Here is an 18,207-nt window from a genome sequence, read left to right on the forward strand (position 1 = left end):
GAAAGCAAATTGTTGCCTCATCTTTGCAAATGTTCATAAGGAAAACAGGATCCTAGCAATGAGATCCCTCCAGTAAAGGAACAATGCTGTGTGACCTGTGTAGCCAATCAAAACGTACCAAAGGTGCTGACAGATGTGAAAAAAAAATTCAGTGCTTTACCAGTCAGTTTGACCCAGTGTCTCACATGTGGGCTTTTATGTAATGGCTGGTTCAATCAGCTAATTCAGAGTGTGTGTAGACGAAACAGTATTTCCTGTTTACGCCGACTCAACTGCATTTGTGTTTGCACGATCCAGGTTTTCCCACCGCTCTCAAGTTCATTTAGTGCTGTAAACTAGCACTACTCAGAGATGTGTTCATTTGCAGCGCTTTCCAGTTACACCACTCCCACTGTGGATTTGTTTGTGCAAACAGCTAGAGACTCCAAAGACTTCTAATTAATCCCCTTCACCACGAGCGGGCGCTGTGTTCCAGCCTTTACCCAGTAGGTGCCACTGTGTTTCTCTGTTACCCTCCTCACTCTTCACCCCTCCCTCCTCTCTCACAGCATGCAGTGGAGTGGCCATAGGTTCAGGTCGGGACGGAAACACTCAGAAAAATGTATTATTATTTTAAAATGGGGAGGCCAATAATCCCTTAATTTTCTACCTCCCCCTCCTATGGTGCAATTCTTCTGCCCCCCCACCTATAGTATACGTCCTCCTGCCCCTGCCCATGTACCATCCTGTCCTCGTGCCCCCCACACCCCCCACTGTGTGCTGCCACTGCAGTGGACATAACTCCTGATGACAGCTGCAGCATCACTGTAATTTTTTGCAAGTAGTTTGAAACTTTGAAGTGAGTAGTTACATGCCTTCCTTCAGTACTGCAGACCTGCTGAACTTCATCACATTCCATTTCAGAACCATGACAAAAAAAGTCCAGGGGCAGGACAGGCTCAACGACCAGGACATGCATTGTCCCAGGTGATATTTAGTTAATATGTCCCACTGACCTTGTGCCGGGGGGACAGGCACAAGTCCTATTTTTTCGACTGTGCTCCAAACCCCCCTCCTCTTCCTCTTCTTCCTTTTTCCCCCTCTTTGCAGAAAACCTTTAGGAGCAATGAATGAAGAGAGTGAAGAGGAGAGTGAAATATGTTCAGATTTGTGAGGTGGGGTATTTTTTTTCATTTTTCATATATTTTATATCGTTAAACTGCAGTGTTTTCAATAAAGTGTTTTATTTTTGCTCTATATATGTTTCATGTTTTCTTTGGGGTGGGTGGGTTGGTTTTCGGAGACCGTACCCTCCTCAGTGTGAAGAATGCTGTGCTTGAGGGGGTTTTATGGAGTCATGGCATTACTAGAAAAAGTTGCAAAGAGTTGCAGGTTGGACTGTTATCAGAGGGAGGTTTAATGCTTGTAAAGTGCTAGCTAAGGTGCAGCCAGCATTTCTTGTAAGAAAAAGACTAAACAACCCACACTCAGTGGCAAGCAGGCAATCTATTAAACTTCTCCATGCATGGACCTCCCAGGGCCTTTATCCTTTAACAGGTCTTTAAAGACTTTATGAAGTCTTTAATGCATTATAATGCATTTCATATGCATGGTTGCCAAGAGGAGTGGAGGGGTTGGGGTTAACGCCTCCTGCCACAGCTCCAAAACAGCTTTTTTTTTCTGTAATACCTCCTTCTCTTACACTAGCTGTAATACCTCTTTCTCCTACTTCTCCTTTTCTTGTAATACCTCCTTCTCCTACACTGGTATGTCCTCATCAGATGGGTCTCAGCTAAGCAGGAAGCTGCTAATCAGCCAAAGCCAGGGTTTCAAAAATCACTCTGCTCCCTATAGAGAGGCCAGAAGTGTTATGCAGCAGATGGCTATCCCCAGACATATTACTGAGGTGCCTGGGAGGCCAACCAATCTGAAATACAGGCCCTGATGAGCTTTGTGTCCAGCCCGGGAAGCTACTGCACTCCTACCCCTGGCCACCTGCAAACTGCTCCCCTGCTCCCAGGTCCATGCCTTGAAATCAAGCAGGAGCAAGTACAAACCAGAATGTTTTGTTCCTCATGTTTATTTTTTTCACAATAAATTCAATTACAATCAATTCAAATGAGAAATCACAATAAAGGTAAAACAGTATACATGTTTTTGTTTTACTCAACAATGCTGTTGGTAGTCAACTGATGAATACATTTTTTTTACAGTATAGCCATTGACAGCAAACACAACACAATAAGATAAAACACCAATTCCCAATATGCTCCCAAGGTCCCCTGAGTAACCCCTTGATATAATATGGATGGATGGAGGGCTGTGTGGTGCGAGGGCAAGAGGAAGGGAGGCAGGCAGCCAGCCAGCCTGGTTACTTTCCTGGTTACTGGCCATGTCCCAGCAGTGTTTTATTTTTGGTCTATATAGCATGTATGTCCAATGGGAGGTGGGTGGGGTGCTTTTTGGAGAGATGATGACCACACAACTTTTATAGAGTCATGGCATTACTGGAAAGTTGCAGGATGGACTGTTATTGGATGGAGGGAGGCTAGATATCAGGAGGCGCTACTTCAGGGTCAGGGCGGCTAGGATCTGGAACCAACTTCCAAGAGAGGTGGTGCTGGTTCCTACCCTGGGGGTCTTTAAGAGGAGGTTAGATGTACACCTTGCTGGGGTCGTTTGACCTCAGTACTCTTTCCTGCCATGGCAGGGGGTCAGACTAGATAATCTACTAAGGTCCCTTCCGACCCTAGAAACTATAAAACTATGAAATGTTTGGCCACTGCTAGTGGGCAGCCAGCATTTCTTGCAAGAAAGAAGACTACACAAACTCACCCACCGCAGTGGCAAGCATGGAGCTCCCAGGGCCTTTAGCCTTTAGCAACTCTATAAAGACTTTAGCAATGCATTACAATATTCTCCACCAGAACCTGGTTGGATGGGGGAGTGGGTGGGGGAGAGGGAGGGAGGGATGTAGGCATGCTTCACCTTTTCCTGCTTACTGAACATGTCCCAGCAGGAAGACGGCTGGGTCAAGGCGGGGAGGGGCAGGCATGGTCCCAAAGAGGCCCCCTCAGCTGGAGATGTATGGCCCAACTCAGCTGGCTGGCTGAGTTGGGCGATGCTAATCTCTGTTATTTTGTAACTTTCAAAACTTTGCTGGCCACAAAGCTTAGGTAGAAAGGGAGGGGCCCCCAGGTAGGTGGGTGAGTGGAAGAGGGAGGCAGGGAGGCATCCTGCACCCCTTCTTAGTTACTGAACATGTCCCAACAGAAAGGTGGCTTGGTCGGGGGGGGCACTCATGGTCCCAAAGGGGCTCCCTCAGATGGGGGGGTCCCAGGCACTTTAGTACACATTCATTACAGATTTCTTTATGTGCTTATTTACAGCAACAGTCACTTGATAGTAGGCTGAGGGGACTGTCACTCAATGAACATGAGTCCCCCTCAATGATACGCTTTATACTGCATAGTGCGCTATTGAAAATAGCCTCAGCTGCATTTGTGGCCTGTTCAGCAACCAAGGAGGAGGACAAAAAGAAAGCCTTTCCCACCCCCTGGCACAGAATCAGGCTCAGAATTCAGTACTTTTCCACAAGCCAGAAGGCCCAGCCACAGGAATAGAGGGACCTAGGGAAGCACTTGAACCAGGAGGTGGACATACTCCTCCACCACCACCACCCCTGGGGAAGGAGGCAGGGAGGGTGCATAATCACCCACCTTATGCTCACTATCTGCTTTCTCATCCATAGGAATCAAATTGTAATTATAAGTGTACATCACATAAGTCTATATCACATATTTAGATATGGTGGAAGCCCAGGATCACTATATATATATGGCGGAAGCCCAGGATGTGTAGTATGCATGCTGCAAGAGGCAGCTGGGGGCCCTGGTTCTCCCTTGCCTCCTGCCACCAGGCTGCACTCCCAGCAGCTCCTCCAGCCCCATGGAGCTCAGCCTGGTGGTGGGACATGGGGGAAAGCCAGGGCTGCACCACCAGGCTGAGCTCCCTGGGGCTGGTGGAGTGGGTCAGAGCACAGCCCAGTGGTGGGAGGTGGGGAGAGCCAGGGCTGCGCTCTACCTCCTGATGCCTGGCTGAGCTCCATGGGGCTGGTGGAGCCAGTCAGAGAGCAGCCCAGCAGCAGGAAGTGGGGAGAGCCAGGGCTGCGCTCTGCCTCCCACTACCAGGCTCAGCTCTGTGGGGCTGGCAGAGCTAGTTGGAGTGCAGTCCAGTAGTGGAAGGCAGGGAGAGCCAGGGCTGCACTCCAACTGGATCCGCCAGCCCCACAGAGAAAAACCTGCCCTCCCAGTGCTGCGGGACTCCTCCTGGGGGTGTGGGCCCCCAGATCTATGCACAGGATGAAAGGAGTCTGCCACTGCTGCCTGGTAGTGCTGTGCAAAATTTCACCAGGTGGTTCATTTCGATGCTGTTTCAACTCATTTCAAGCTCAAAGCAGCAAAATTGAAATGAAATTAAGGGCTTGAAAACAGCCTTGAAATGAGGATAGTCAAAACATTTCAAAACTTTTGAAACATTTCAGGTTTCAAAACTCAAGCAGGACTTGCCTGCAGGGAACCAGAAAGTAAGGAGAGGGAGGGGGAAGAGTGGGGAAGAACTCTCATATTGACTGTGTAGCTGGCCGGTGACTGTGATCCATCCCTGAGGTCCCTTCCAATCCCAGTCCTCTGGGGGAGGGATGGAAAAACGTCATAAACGGCAGCATTGTTTGAACTGCCTTGCCTTCTATCACCCATATCACGAGTTTTGCTTGTCAGCAGCCTGAGATGCAGTTTCCCAGAAACCCCAGAACCTATCTCCTTGAAACCTGGAAAGCTTCATGACCTCAGCAGGGGCTACCATGCCTACAGTTTTCACCCCGACGCACCTTAACACACACATGATATGAGTTTTGCTTGTCAGCAGCTTGAGGTGTAGTTTCCCAGAAACTCCTACTCCTATCTCCTTGAAACTTGGCAGACCTTGTGGCCTTAGATGGAGCTACCAGCCCTGTAAATTGCATCTCAATCAGGCAAGAACTGACAAAGTTATAGGCAGTTTTGTTATTCCCCATTATAGCTTATGGGCGAAACGTCAAAATAGCGTCAAAACAGCAAACCTGTTTCGACAAAACGAAACAGAACAGTGGTTTCAAAACAAAACAAAACTTGAAATGAAACACTGTCCTGTCAAAATGTTGAAACAGAAGTGGCCTGGGGCCAGTGGCAGAACCAGTGTTCCTGGTGCTGTGTGCAGGCTGTGCCCAGCACCAGTCCCAGGCATCAGCAGCATCCTCCTGTCATCCCAAGCACAGATCTGGTGGCCCACACCCCCAGGAGAGGTCCAGCACAGCCCTGCAGCCCTCCCGGAGGTGCAGGTCCCTGGATCTGTGCACCGGATGATAGGAGACTGCTGCTGCTGCCTGGGGCCAGCAGCAGCAATCTTCCTGGTGCTGGGCACAGGTTGTGCCCAGCACTGGTCCCAGGCGCCAGTGCAGCCTCCTGTCATCTGGCATGCAGATCTGGAGGCCCACACCCATGGGAGGAGTCCAGCACAGCCCTGTAGCCCTCCATGCCTGCTACCGGCAAGTGTCATGAGTTTTGCTTTGAACAGTTTAAGGTGTGGTTTCCCAACAACCTCTGTACCTATCTCATTTAAACTAGGCAGGCTTCATGCCCTCAGAGGGGGTTACCATCCCTGTAATTTCATGTAAATAAGACAAGAAATAACAAAGTTTTAGGCATTTTCATGATTCCCCATTATAGCCTATGGGCAAAATGTCAAAACCCGTCAAAACAGCAAAACAGTTTCAACAAAATGAAATGGAACAGTACTTCAAAATTAAATGAAACACTTTCTTTTCAAAACAGTTAAATGGATGTTGAAACAAAATGGTGCTGTTTCACACAGCCCTACTAAACAATGCACCCCCCCAACCAGAGATGCCCCTATCAGGGTGCAGGGCAGTGGCATACTGATGGCAGTAGGTGCGGCGGCAACCCCAGGCATGGACATGAAGGGGCCATCATTGGCAGTTGCAAAGGGGGTGCCCCCACTCCGTGCTTCTTGGCCCCCTCTCCTCCCTGCCACTGAAACCACCACAGAAGGCAACTTGTCTGGGGCACCCAGGAGCAAGGGTGGCAGCACCCTGGGCTTGTCCCCCAGACCGTGGATACCCATGGTATACCACTAGTGCAGGGCCTTGGGCAAATTAGCCTCCCTGCTGTGCAAAGCCAGTCCCATGTGCCGCCACAGCAGCAGCAGCAGCAGGTGAGGGAGGTTGGCGAACAACCAGATGCGAGGCTGGTGGCACCGTTGAGTCACCCCATCCACTCTGCTCATCTCTGTGGGACCCCCAAAGCACTGTGCCCAGGGTGGTCGCTTGTATTCATGCCCCCCTAGTGATGACCCTGCCACTCTCAGGACACAGACAAGCATCAGGTGTCACTTACCAAAGGTGACATGTAGCACATCGCCATGTCCTCTTTTGAGTCACATGTCACAGAGGTGCAGGCATCAAATAGCACTCAAAACTTCACTGCATCCCACTTGATCAGCATGCAGTCTTCTCAAACCCTGGATTCACATTGCTGTGCCCCACAGGGGCAAGTCTCTGCCCCCGCTGTGCTGTCATCCCTCACCTGTCTCAAACCTCCCTCATCAATACAGAGAACACACACCCTAGCCTCTGCTCCCTCAATTTATAGTCCTTCAGCAGGAAAACGCCTCTCCACACTGGCATCCTCATTTTAGTGTGGAAAAAAAACTAGGCACTCTGGCACTGGACTGCAAAAGAGCGCGAAAAGAAGGTGGAAATGTTTGCAAAGTCTCTGGGTTTGTGCAAGCAAAGCAGGTCTTAAACTGCACATCAGCCTCCCACCAACGGCCTCACTTTGGTGTTCAAAAACAAAGGAGACAGTGCTTAGCACCTGGCTGGAAAAGAGCAAGAAAAACATTTTGGAAAAGTGCATTTTCAAAATTTCTATCTAGGGAAAATGCAACAGATGTGAAGGGTGAGCCAAAAAGCATAAGGGGAAGGCATAAGCCCCTGCAGGCAATTCTGCAAAGTAGCTGGTGGCTTGCAACAAAGCAAGCCAGGCTGCTTGGGTGGGGGTGATACACCACTTCCCTTCTCTCAATTAAAGGAGGTGAAATCAGAAGCAGTAAGTATGGCCCCAAAAGTGATTTTGCAAAGTAAGCGCTGCCTTTGCAAAAAGCTGGTGTGCAGGCTAGCATCTGGTGTGCAACCCACCCAGGCAGTGCCTGTGTACCTGTGCAAGAGAGACTGCCAACTCCTCCCCACCAACACCATGCAGCAAGCGGCAGGAAAAACAAACAGGGAAATGAATCCAAACAATGAATGAAATCCACCTTTGCAACCAAGCAGTGGTTGCGATATGGAGGCAGCCACAGGAAGCAAGGAAACCATGAAATTTTATTGTCTGCAACACACTATTATAGCTACTTGTACTTCTTTTCCTTCACCCCACCATGACCCTGAACCACCCCTTTCTCCCTGAAATGCAGTGGCACACTCACGGCCCTGCTGGCAGTCATACGGTACTCCTGTGACCCCACTGAATTAGGGGGAACGGGCTCAGCTGTAATTCTCCATCCAGGTTTTTCCTTCAGAGGCAAGACAAGCAGACTGACTTTTCCCTTTTGAGTGTGGTACCCACTTATTTAAGAGGTACTTCTGCACACTCTGAAAGTCATCACTAAAAATGTCCTGTGACCTCTGTAATTCAACACGGGACTCATCGATCACGTCTTTGACATTCCCCATGGTGTCTCGCACTTCCTCAGGGATGGCATCATCCTTACGCAGTGACTCATGGAGTTCACCCCACCAGGCATCTGTGCATTCCACTCTGGATACTGAGGACTCCGCCAAAACCTTGAGCGAGGTTTCACGGGATCATCATGCTTGCTGTGCAAATCTCTTCAGTGCTCTGCTGCAGAACAAGTGGGATGCCGTTCCGGGCAGCCATGGGTCACGGTGGCTGATAAACAAAGAAAAAAGCAATGATTGTCTTCCTTACAGGATGAGGAAAGTCCCCACCCCTCCACCACCACCACCATGCAGTGCACAATATGCTGGCAGGCACAGAAACAGACCCTGCAACCATGGGGCACCACTCAGACTGCCCAAAACTTACAACTACTCGCTTTGGAAACAGGTCCACAGCTGCCACTGCCTGTGCTAGTTGCAAAAAATTAATTAAAGCAAATAATTAGTTTTGCATCTGTTACATTACAAGCTATCAAGCCCATCATGCACCATCACCAAAAGAACATGGAAACCCACCTACAGCAACACGTGAATTTATCCCCCTGCCCCACTGGCCCCCCAAACCCAACCAGTACGAACCTGGCAGTTGCCTGGCAGTGGCAAGAGGCACATTACAAGAGACTTACCAGGTCCAACATGTTCTTGGATCTCAGTAGCACTAGATGTTGTATCAGCCTCATGGGTTTCTTCCTGACCCTCCATCTCCTCCACTTCATTATCTGTGCTAGTCTGTGGAATGGGGCTAAGTGGCACGATGGTTCTTCCTGCCACTCATAGTCATCAGGGAGCAGAGAGCAGTCTCCATATAGCTGAGACATGCTGCTCATGGTTTCACCCTCAGGAGGGGCTGCTGCCACCTCCTCCTCCTTCTCCTGCCCAACCTCAGTGCTGAAAGTCTCCATATCTGGGTTGTCAACCGCATCCTTGGAGAGAATGATGGACAGCTTGTCATAGAAGGGAGCACTTGTACAACCTCTCCCAGAATGAGAGTTTGCATCTTTGGCTCTGTAAAACACTGATCTCAGGGACTTGATCTTGCACCAGACCTGGGTCCAATCATGACTGTGCCCTCGCACCTGCATGCCTTTTGCGATCTCGACATAAACAGGCTTATTCCTCCTACTTTCCAGCCTGTCTATGATCCTTTATTCTGACCAAACGTCAATTAAGTCTTCCAGGTCTTCCTGGGTCCAGTTGGGTCCACAGGCATTGGAGGTATCAGACTCCTGGGCCGTCAGCTCCGTACTGCTGGCCTTGGCTTGGCATGGCAAAGCAGTTCATGGTCAACAGCACAAGCGATTTGTGAAAAGGGCCTGGCAAATTTTGTGGGGGGAGCACTTTTATACTCAGGCTGTGCTTGCATGAAAGTGGCAAGGATTGTGAAGTCATCGCCTGTAAGTGTCAAAAAACCCAAGTGATGAAGCACCCAGTTTAACAACAAAAAAGACCTGGTGATGGAGTAAATAAGACCATTGTACTTTGAGATGGCTGCTCAATGGCCCAGAATGTTGCAAAAATCGGTACCTACGTGCTTACTTGTGCAAAATACTTTCATTACAGAAGCACAGCCTGTTTTCTCTGAAGTTGCAAACATTTTGAGTAGCCTGTAGCCTACGTTACCAGGAGAAGAGTAGGCAAAACTTTTTTTGTTTGCAAGCTTGATTATATCAGAACACTGGTGGCTGCTAAGCTCAAGATGAAAGGATGTGCAGAAGCCCCAGTGCCTCAGGGTGCTGGGGTGAAGTGATCCACCTTGCACTGTCTCCAGTCTCTGAGATGCAGCAGTAGCTGGGCAGAACCTACTGCTGGGTCCAGGGAAAAAGATCAACCCCCCTCCCCCGCCACTGCAGGGCCCTTTTTGCTGCACCCACCCAAAGCCTATGCCTGGGCTGCCCTGCTGCTCCTCTCACCCATAACCACTGCCTCTAAGCCACCCAGCAGGGTAGTGGTGGCAGTGCAGAGTTGTCGCAGAACAGCCCAGGTGCAGGCTTTGAACAGCTGTAGCAAGTAAGGTTCAGCAGTGGCAAAGGAGAGGGGCTGATTTTCCCCTGCACAGAGCAGCAACTTCTGCCCAGCTGCTGCCACTGCTCAGCATGGGTGGATGACTTCGGAGTAGGCACAGGGTAAGCTGGCTCGGGGATGTGTGCACACGTCCCTGTAAGTACTGTGGGGCTGGGGCCAGTGGTAGCAGCAGCCAGAAGGAGCCACCCCCACCTGGGCTGCAGAGCTGCCCCAGCCCCACAGTGGAGCTTCCCCAGCCCCGCTGTGTGCCCAAGGGGCAGCAAGATGTGCCAGGGACCAGACAGGATCAAGGGACCTCCTGCAGGCTGGTCAGAGTCCCTCTATGGGCCAAATCCAGCCCACAGGCTGCATTTTGCCCACCCACTCTGTATTAATCCCAGAGCCTTCTCTGCAGTACCGAAGCCTAGCCAGTCATTCCCCAGTCCATATTTATGCATTCAGTTACTCTATCCCAAGTGCATTCAATTTTTCTAGTCTATCCAGGTCTATCCCTACCTTCCATAGGGTTTGCACCTAGAGGTGCAGTGATATATCAGTCCATATCATATCAGCCCCAATGAAAAAAAAATGACACGATCAGTTGCTAGACCCCAACTCCATGTGGTGCCCAGTGACTAGGGAGACGATGATCCAGTTGCTCATGGATCCTGTAACTCATTAGCCAGAGCAAGCAGGAAGCAAACACCAGCACATATTGCTTGCAACAGCTTCATTCAGAACGGAGACAGCTTCAGGAAAAGGTCCCTCACAGACACATAGCCTGTGAACTAGGGGACCTGCACTAAACATTAGTTTTTTTTCACATTTTATACACCTTGGTTTATACTCATTAACATTTACTCCACCTTTGTTCCTCCTTTGGTTCTCCTATATCAAGCTCCACCTCTGTTTACTGTTTACTTCATTATCATGGAATTGCCTATTCATTTCATTCATTTACATGTCTTTTTGCTATGAGTGCATGTCTAAGACCTTCACCCCACTTTGGTCACTGGAAGGACTTTGACCAAAACCTGGAAGCTTCTGGAGGCTCCTTCACCAATCAACATTCACCATTTCGTATATGTTTATTTTGGATTCTGTTATCAGTTATGTGTTGTCTTTCACATTCCAGTCTGTTTTTCAGTCCTATATTGTACCATCTTCCTCATTCCTAAGGCTTCACCTTATTCACAGCATGCAGACTTACACAGACTCACTTGAAAATGGTTGACACAGTTAAGTTGGTTACTTAGCATAAGCAAATGGTTGGCTTAGCATAAGCATTCATAAGCAAAATCTGCTTTATTTCCTAATGATACATATTTTACAACACTACTATATGGTTAGAAAACTACTTACCTAAGCATCTCGCAATGTTACTTTTAATATATCATTCTGCCTTGTGGTCAGCAGCTTTTGCTGGGCCACAGATTAAAGACTTTATTCAGCTGCAAATCCAATGCTCCCCAAGATCCAAATATTGTCACCCTAACCCAGGCAATTAGCTTTTTTGGGCTCATGTGGCTGATAATGTCACCAATAAATGCTGTGTGCATGGATGCAGCCACAGAATGCACATAGCCAGCCCAGCAGCTTGGAGAGCAGCATCTGGCTGGTACATCCATTGGGGGCAAGGAGCAGAAGGCAGATTGAGGCCCCTATGGTGAGGCTGAGGCTGAGGCTGGGGCTGGGGCTGGGGCTGGGGCTGGGGCTGCGGCAGGTGCTGCCCAGCCAGGGTGGAGTGGGGAGGGGCAGGGTGGGGCATGGGACAGAGCAATGACAGGCTAATCTGGGGGGCATGGGGAGGGAGAAGGTGGATCCCATTGCTACACACACCCTTGGGGGAGCCATAGGGGTGTGACCCCATATCTGTGTGCAGGGTGAGGGTGGGATGCTGCTGTGGCCTAGGGCTGGGAGCAGCACTGGTCTTTTCCCAGTCGGGGGCTTGGCCAGGGCTGTGCTTGGAGTGGGTGGCAACAGTGCTGGGCAGTGGGGCTACAGAGGGGCTACAGTGAATTCCTGGGTGGCCGCACCCCACCCTGTAGCCCTCCCACGCCACCTCAGCACCATGTCTGTCTGCCTGAGTGCTACCCTTGGCCCAGCACCCCCATCAGAAAGAGCCTGGCACCAATCCCAGCCCCAGCCCACAGCAGTAGCCCACCCTCACCCCATGCACAGATCCAGGGGCACACGCCCCCCACCCATGGTTCTCCTGGGAGTGAACACAATGGCAGGAGCCACCACCCCCTCCCTGGATCCCCAGACAAGTTTGTCATGGCTTCATTCCATGCCCTGCACCAGCTGGACAGCACCCAGCACCTGCCTCTGCCCCAGCTCCACTCCCTTCCTCACTGCAGAGGCCTCAATCTGCCCCCACCATACCCCTTCCCCCCCACAACAGACTTATGAGCTGGATGCTGCTCTCCAAGCTTCCAGGCTGCATTGGCATCATCCAATATGTCTCATTAACAGTTGGCCATTGGTTTTGGCCCAAAAAATCTTTATTGGTGCATCCTTGTTTGCAACTCCACCCAACTTGGTATCATCCATAAATTTGCTAAGTGTACACTCATTCCCATTGTCCAAATCATCAGTGAAAATGTTAAACAATACCAGAACCAGGACAGACTCTTGTGGAACCCCATTTGATACCTCCTCCCAATTAGACAATGAGCCACTGATGACTACTCATTGAGCATGATGATCCAACCAGTTATGTATCTACCTAACAGTACCTTCCTCTAGTCCATATTTCCTTAGATTGTTTATGAGACTCATGGGAGACACTGTCAAAAAGCCTTGCTAAAATCAAAGTATATCATAGAAACAAACCAGCTTGGTCAGGCAAGATTTACTTTTGGTGGATTCATGCTGGCTGTTCCTGAACACCTTGAAAAATCTAAATAAAAGCTAATGAAAATCTATATAAGACCTAATTACAAGCTATTCTGGGGTCTAGCTCACTGACCCACAAATGAATGATAATTAAGAAAGCAACACCACTTGTTATTTTCTTCAATTAAAGTGTCAGGCCCAGGCAACTAATAAAGTCCAGCAGATCATGTGAACTCCACTGAGCCAAGACCCAGGGGCCCAACAACACAGAATGAAACTACAGCAAAGTTAAGGACAAGAAGGATGTCAAGTATATTAAAAATAAAATGAACCCTAACAATAGTACAGAATAGGTGAAAAAACAAAATTAAAAGAATTGCCAATAATAATTCTGGGAAGACAGTGTTCAATAAATACTTCAGATCTGTATTTGTGAACAAACAGATGATTATGTGGAAATACTGACATTCTAATTATGGAAGTACTCACCATTCCAACAGTAATTAAGAAGATATTAAACAGTAGTTAGAAAGATAAATAAAAAATAAGTAACACTTAATCTGCAGGCCTGGTTAACTTAAATCCAGGAGTTTTGAAAGAGTTAGCCAAGGAACTCTCTGAAATGTTAATGTAGATAGTTAGCCAGTCTTGGAACACTGGGAGAATTTCATAAGACTGGAAAAAAGATAATTTTCTGCCAGTACTTGAAAAGCATACATGTTCTGACCCAAGGAATTTAAGAACTTTCTGCCTGACTACCATCCTAGGAAACATAATGAAGTAGATGAAAGAGGATGCAATCCTAAAACAGAATAGAATTAATGCCATCTGTCATGGATTTATTGAAAATAGTTCTTATCATATTACTTTGTTTAACAGGGAACCCAAACCCTGTTACCTACATGGAATAGAGGGATGCATCAGGCTGCTCAAAAGAGATTCAAGGCTGAAGGCCAGGAGTGGCTAAGGAGCTAGGAAAGGCTGCAGAGCAGAAGAAGCCAGGCAGCCAATTAAACTAAGCAGGGATACTTGGACAGCTCTCTCATCCTTCAGCAGTGGTTAGGTGACAAATGAAGGCAGGATTTAGGGATATAAGCCCAGGACCCAATCTGGGAGTGAGGAAGGTTCTAGTATGCAGGTGGTGGGTGTAGGAGAAAGAAGAACTCCTGGGAGCTAGGAAGAAAGTGTCAGTAGCTCCAGATGACATCAACCTTTGGTATGACCCTGGAGGGTTGGAGTAGCTTCTAACAAGGTGATTAGCCCCTTTTTCTTGTGATTCTGTTTTGGAATTGAGTTTAAGGACCAGAGGACTGGGAGTGGCTGTAGGGACCGAAGAGGCCATGAGCAGGGTACTTAGCAGCACCCTCCACTGCAGGTCTAAGATCCATAGAGCTAGGGCCTGAAATAGTGAACCTGAGCTGAGGGGTCTCAGCTAAAAGAAAAAGATCTGAAGCTGAAAAAGACTGAAGCTTGAATAAGGGTTGGACCCTCAGGGGCCCAACCCTGATCTTGTGTAGAAAAAGAGAGCATAAGGGAGACAGTTCCCATAAAGGGCCAGAGAGGGAGTCATCAGTGAGGCACAGGCATGACTATGGGGATGGCGAGGAAGCCATGATAATATCCTTAAGACACCAAGGAAAGGACTCCCCCTAGCTCAAGGGCCGTCTTCCTTTGAATACATACTGATTACCATCAAGTCTTGGCAAGCAAAAAGCAGTGTGGGAGGGGAAGCAAAAGCCCGCCTCTTAACATGTCCCAAGACCCTGCCTGACGAGCCCTGGTACTCACCACAGGGGCCAGGACCAGCAGTGATGGGGGAAAGATGCCGACACAGGCTCAGCAGCTCCGCAGCAGCCTGAGACTGCAGACTGGTGATCCCCAGGGGCAGAGCCTGGGAGCAGCGCGAGCTGCTCAAAAGACCAATGGGGAGATACCCAGCTGCTGAGGAGGAGAGGCGGAGGCTGCCAGCGGGTGGCTAGTGCAAGAACCAAGCGTGGAGCAGCAGGACACCAGTGCGGAGCCTCTGATGGCAGAGCCAAGTGGAGGGAGGCGGAACACTGGCAGGGAAGAGCACGATGCCAGCAGGGAACCAACAGCAGAGGAACCTGGTAGAAATGGCAGAGCGGGGCTCAGGGTGAGAAATCCCAGCAACCAACAGGGCCACCCAACAGAAAAGACCCCAGGGCAGAGCTCAAGGAGCTGGAGTTGGCCAGAGAGGCACAGTAGGGAGATGGAGGTGGTCCCCACCATCACGGGAGAAGGTCAAGCCCTGTGGGAGCAGCCGAGAACCCTGGTGGGAAAGGGCAGTGAGCAATACCAAGACTTGGCAGGCAGCTGGGCAAGGAAAGACAGCCGAGCAGCAGCTGGTCTGGCATGCAATGGGGAAGGCATGACTACCACACAGTGGTGGGAGCAGGAGTGATTAGCTCCCAAAGTCAGCGCCCCACACTCCCACTTTTGAAGAGAGTAAGCAGAGGAATCAACATTGAGTCTTCCCTGCTCCTCACAGAGGCAGAAGGGGCCGGGAAACCAGAGTCCCCTATATTTCGATGACAGACAACTGGTGCCTTCACAGGCAGTGAAGGGCCTTGTGGAATTATTGTTACCCCAGACTGGGACGTGTTTAGTTGGTCCATGGGTTGGCCTGAAAATTAAGGACCAGCCCCATGGAGATTTTGAGGACCGGACACTCTACAATGCTCGGGGCAGGCCTCAGAGGGTGAAGGGCAATCATCCTGGGGAAAAGGTCCAAGGAGTCTGGACTCTCCAGGCCGTGGATGTGGTAAGGGCAGAGTAAAGGGGAGATTTGGAGCCCCATGAAGAAAGATCCAGGGCGGTGACCCCACTGGGCCCACCAACAGGAACTGCCTCCCCATCCATCAACATCAAAGTCGTGGCAGGAGAGTAGGGACAGCGCCTCAGAACAATCTAGGTGGTCCTAGGATGTGGTCCCACCCTGACATCACTGGGGAGGAAGGCGCCAGCCAAGAAGGTGCCAAAGCCATATAATACCTACTAACAACAAGCAGGTGGCAGAGTAGGCTGGGAAATATGGATAGGAGAAGCTGAGGACCATAGCCCAGACCTGTCACACATTGATACCATTTTTATGAAACTACAAGTATGGCATAATATGGAGTTGTCCAATTTCTCAGTTGTTAACATCTGCCTTCAGGAGGCAAGTGAGTTTTTTGTGGGGGTTTCTTATCTATCCTCAGAGAGAAAAGGAATCTATCTCCAGCTAATGTCTCAGGACAAGAATATATGCACAGACAGAAGTGGCAATTTTTGCCTGATCTGGCCCCTGAAAATGCTCTACAAGCATGACCAAACACAAATGGACAGCTGCAGAGTGCTTTAAAAGGGCCCAAACCCATGACAATATAAACCCTCATTACATGTGGGTTCAGATGAAGATATTCATTAACATCTATCTACATGTGCCAGGAGCAGAGCTGGGCTGACACAGATCAGCCCTGCTCCCAGTACCATCTTTGGAATGGGAGGTGGGAAAGGGAGCAGAGGGAGTTGAGTCTGGGGTTTTTTCAACCAGCCATGTCCCCTCCAATCTACCCACCCCACCCTCCAGCATTGGCTGAAAAAACCCAAGACCAAACTCCCTCTGCTCCCTTTCCTTCTCCCCCCCACCCATTCTGAAGACACAGCTTGGGCTAGGAAGGGACATAGCTAGGGAAGAGCAGCTTCAGACTCACAGCTGCTCCATATTGTAGCTGAATTCCCCAACCCCTGGGACCCAACAGCAAATGTCTGTTGGGCCAAGGGATCATTGTCAGGGCTGTCCTTGGGGGGAATGGGTTGAAACAGGACAACTGCTCAGGGGCCCTATGCTCTGCTCATGGTGTGCAGGATCTGCACTCTGGTTCCTCGGCACCCCTCCCCCCCCACACACACACACACGCTCTGACTGCTTACCACCCCACTACTCACTATCCCCCAGCCCTGCACAGGCTGATATGCCCTGGGCCATGCATACCCCTAGGGATGGCTCTGATCACTAACTCTTTCTAGACTTCAGCAAGGCCTTTGACACCATCTCCCACCCCGTCCTCATTAAAAAACTAGGTGACTGTGGCATTGGTGCCTACACAGTCAGATGGATTGCAGACTGGCTCAAGGGTCGTACTCAGAGGGTGGTGGTGGACGGGTCATATTCAATCTGGGGGGAAGTGGGCAGCGGAGTCCCCCAGGGCTCGGTCCTGGAGCCTGTGCTGTTCAATTTCTTCATCAGCGATTTGGACGACGGGGTGAATTGCACCCTGTTTAAATTCACTGATGATACCAAAATTTGGGGTGAGGTGAGCACACTAGTAGGGAGGGAAAGACTGCAGCAAGACCTGGATAGGTTACAGGAGTGGGCTGACATAAACAAAATGCGTTTCAATACTGACAAGTGCAGGGTGCTGCACTTAGGCAGTAGTAACCAGCAGCACACTTATAGAATGGGAAACTCCCTTTTTGAGAGTACGGAGGCAGAAAGGGATCTTGGAGTCATTATTGACTCCAAGATGAACATGGGCCGACAATGCAAGGTCACGGTTGGCAGGGCTAACCGCACCTTGTCGTGCATCCACAGGTGCATCTCTAGCAGGGACAAGGAGGTGATCCTCCCCCTCCATGCGACGCTGGTCAGGCCACAGCTGGAGTACTGCGTCCAGTTCTGTGCGCCGCACTTCAGGAGAGATGTGGACAACATTGAGAGGGTCCAGAGGAGGGCCACGCACATGATCCAGGGACTACAGGGCAAACCCTACATTCAAAGACTGCGAGAAGGCTGAGGGGGAACCTGGTGACTGTCTATGAACTCACTAGGGGGGACCAGAAGGGTTTAGGGGAGACGCTGTTTCCCCTAGCGCCCCCTGGCATGACAAGGAACAATGGACACAACTTATTAGAGAGTAGATTTAGATTAGACATCCACAAGAACTACTTCACAGTTAGGGCGGCCAGGAGCTGGAACCAACTTATTAGGGAAGTGGTGCTGGCTCCTACCCTGGGGATCTTTAAAAAGAGGCTTGATGACTACCTGGCTGGACTCATTTGAGCCCAGTCTTTTCTCCTGCCCCGGCAGGGGGTCGGACTTGAAGATCTACAAGGTCCTTTCCGACCCGACTTCTGTGATTCTGTGATTCTATGATATGATTCTATGAACTCATAGCAAAGCACAAATTTCCTGCAAAGCACTATGAGTTACAGCAGGGAGCTGGACTTCTGTCTGTGCCTTATGTGTCCACCAGAAACCATCATAGAGAGCCCAGCTAAAAGACTATATTTTGGAATGCAATAAGCTGATAACCACAGGAATACCTACTATTTAAACAAGGATGTTTAAGCGCCTCAGAAGTGTGCTTAATATCCTCCCTTTGTGGGTGATTTTATAATGATTTTTAAAAATAAACTAAGTTACAAGAGGCATTTTTTTTTATATTGTGCTCATTGTAACAGCATTTATAATGATACAAAGTGCTGTGGAGAGGCCAGGAACAGAAGGGTTCAGAGGCTCCTTCTATTTTTGCACTCATTCCCCTCCCTATTAAGAAGCTTAGTCTAGCCTTCTCACAAAGATTTAGCTACCAGGA

General features: G+C 49.5%; 1 long non-coding RNA gene across 1 annotated transcript in view; it reads right to left on the bottom strand.

The window, feature by feature from the left end:
- Positions 1–2,057: 2,057 nt before the first annotated feature.
- The window catches only part of LOC149856559 (uncharacterized), an 87,250-nt gene continuing 71,100 nt past the window's right edge, over positions 2,058–18,207 (bottom strand). Inside the window, exons 6-7 of the long non-coding RNA XR_016438388.1 lie at positions 8,398–9,163; positions 2,058–7,982 (exon numbers count right to left, since the gene is read on the bottom strand). This is a non-coding gene — a long non-coding RNA (uncharacterized LOC149856559). The remainder of the gene's footprint in view (positions 7,983–8,397; positions 9,164–18,207) is intronic.

The sequence above is a fragment of the Crocodylus siamensis genome, chromosome 10 (assembly GCF_052110815.1).
Source record: "Crocodylus siamensis isolate JL-2025a chromosome 10, ASM5211081v1, whole genome shotgun sequence".
Classification (NCBI taxonomy): Eukaryota; Metazoa; Chordata; order Crocodylia; family Crocodylidae; genus Crocodylus; species Crocodylus siamensis.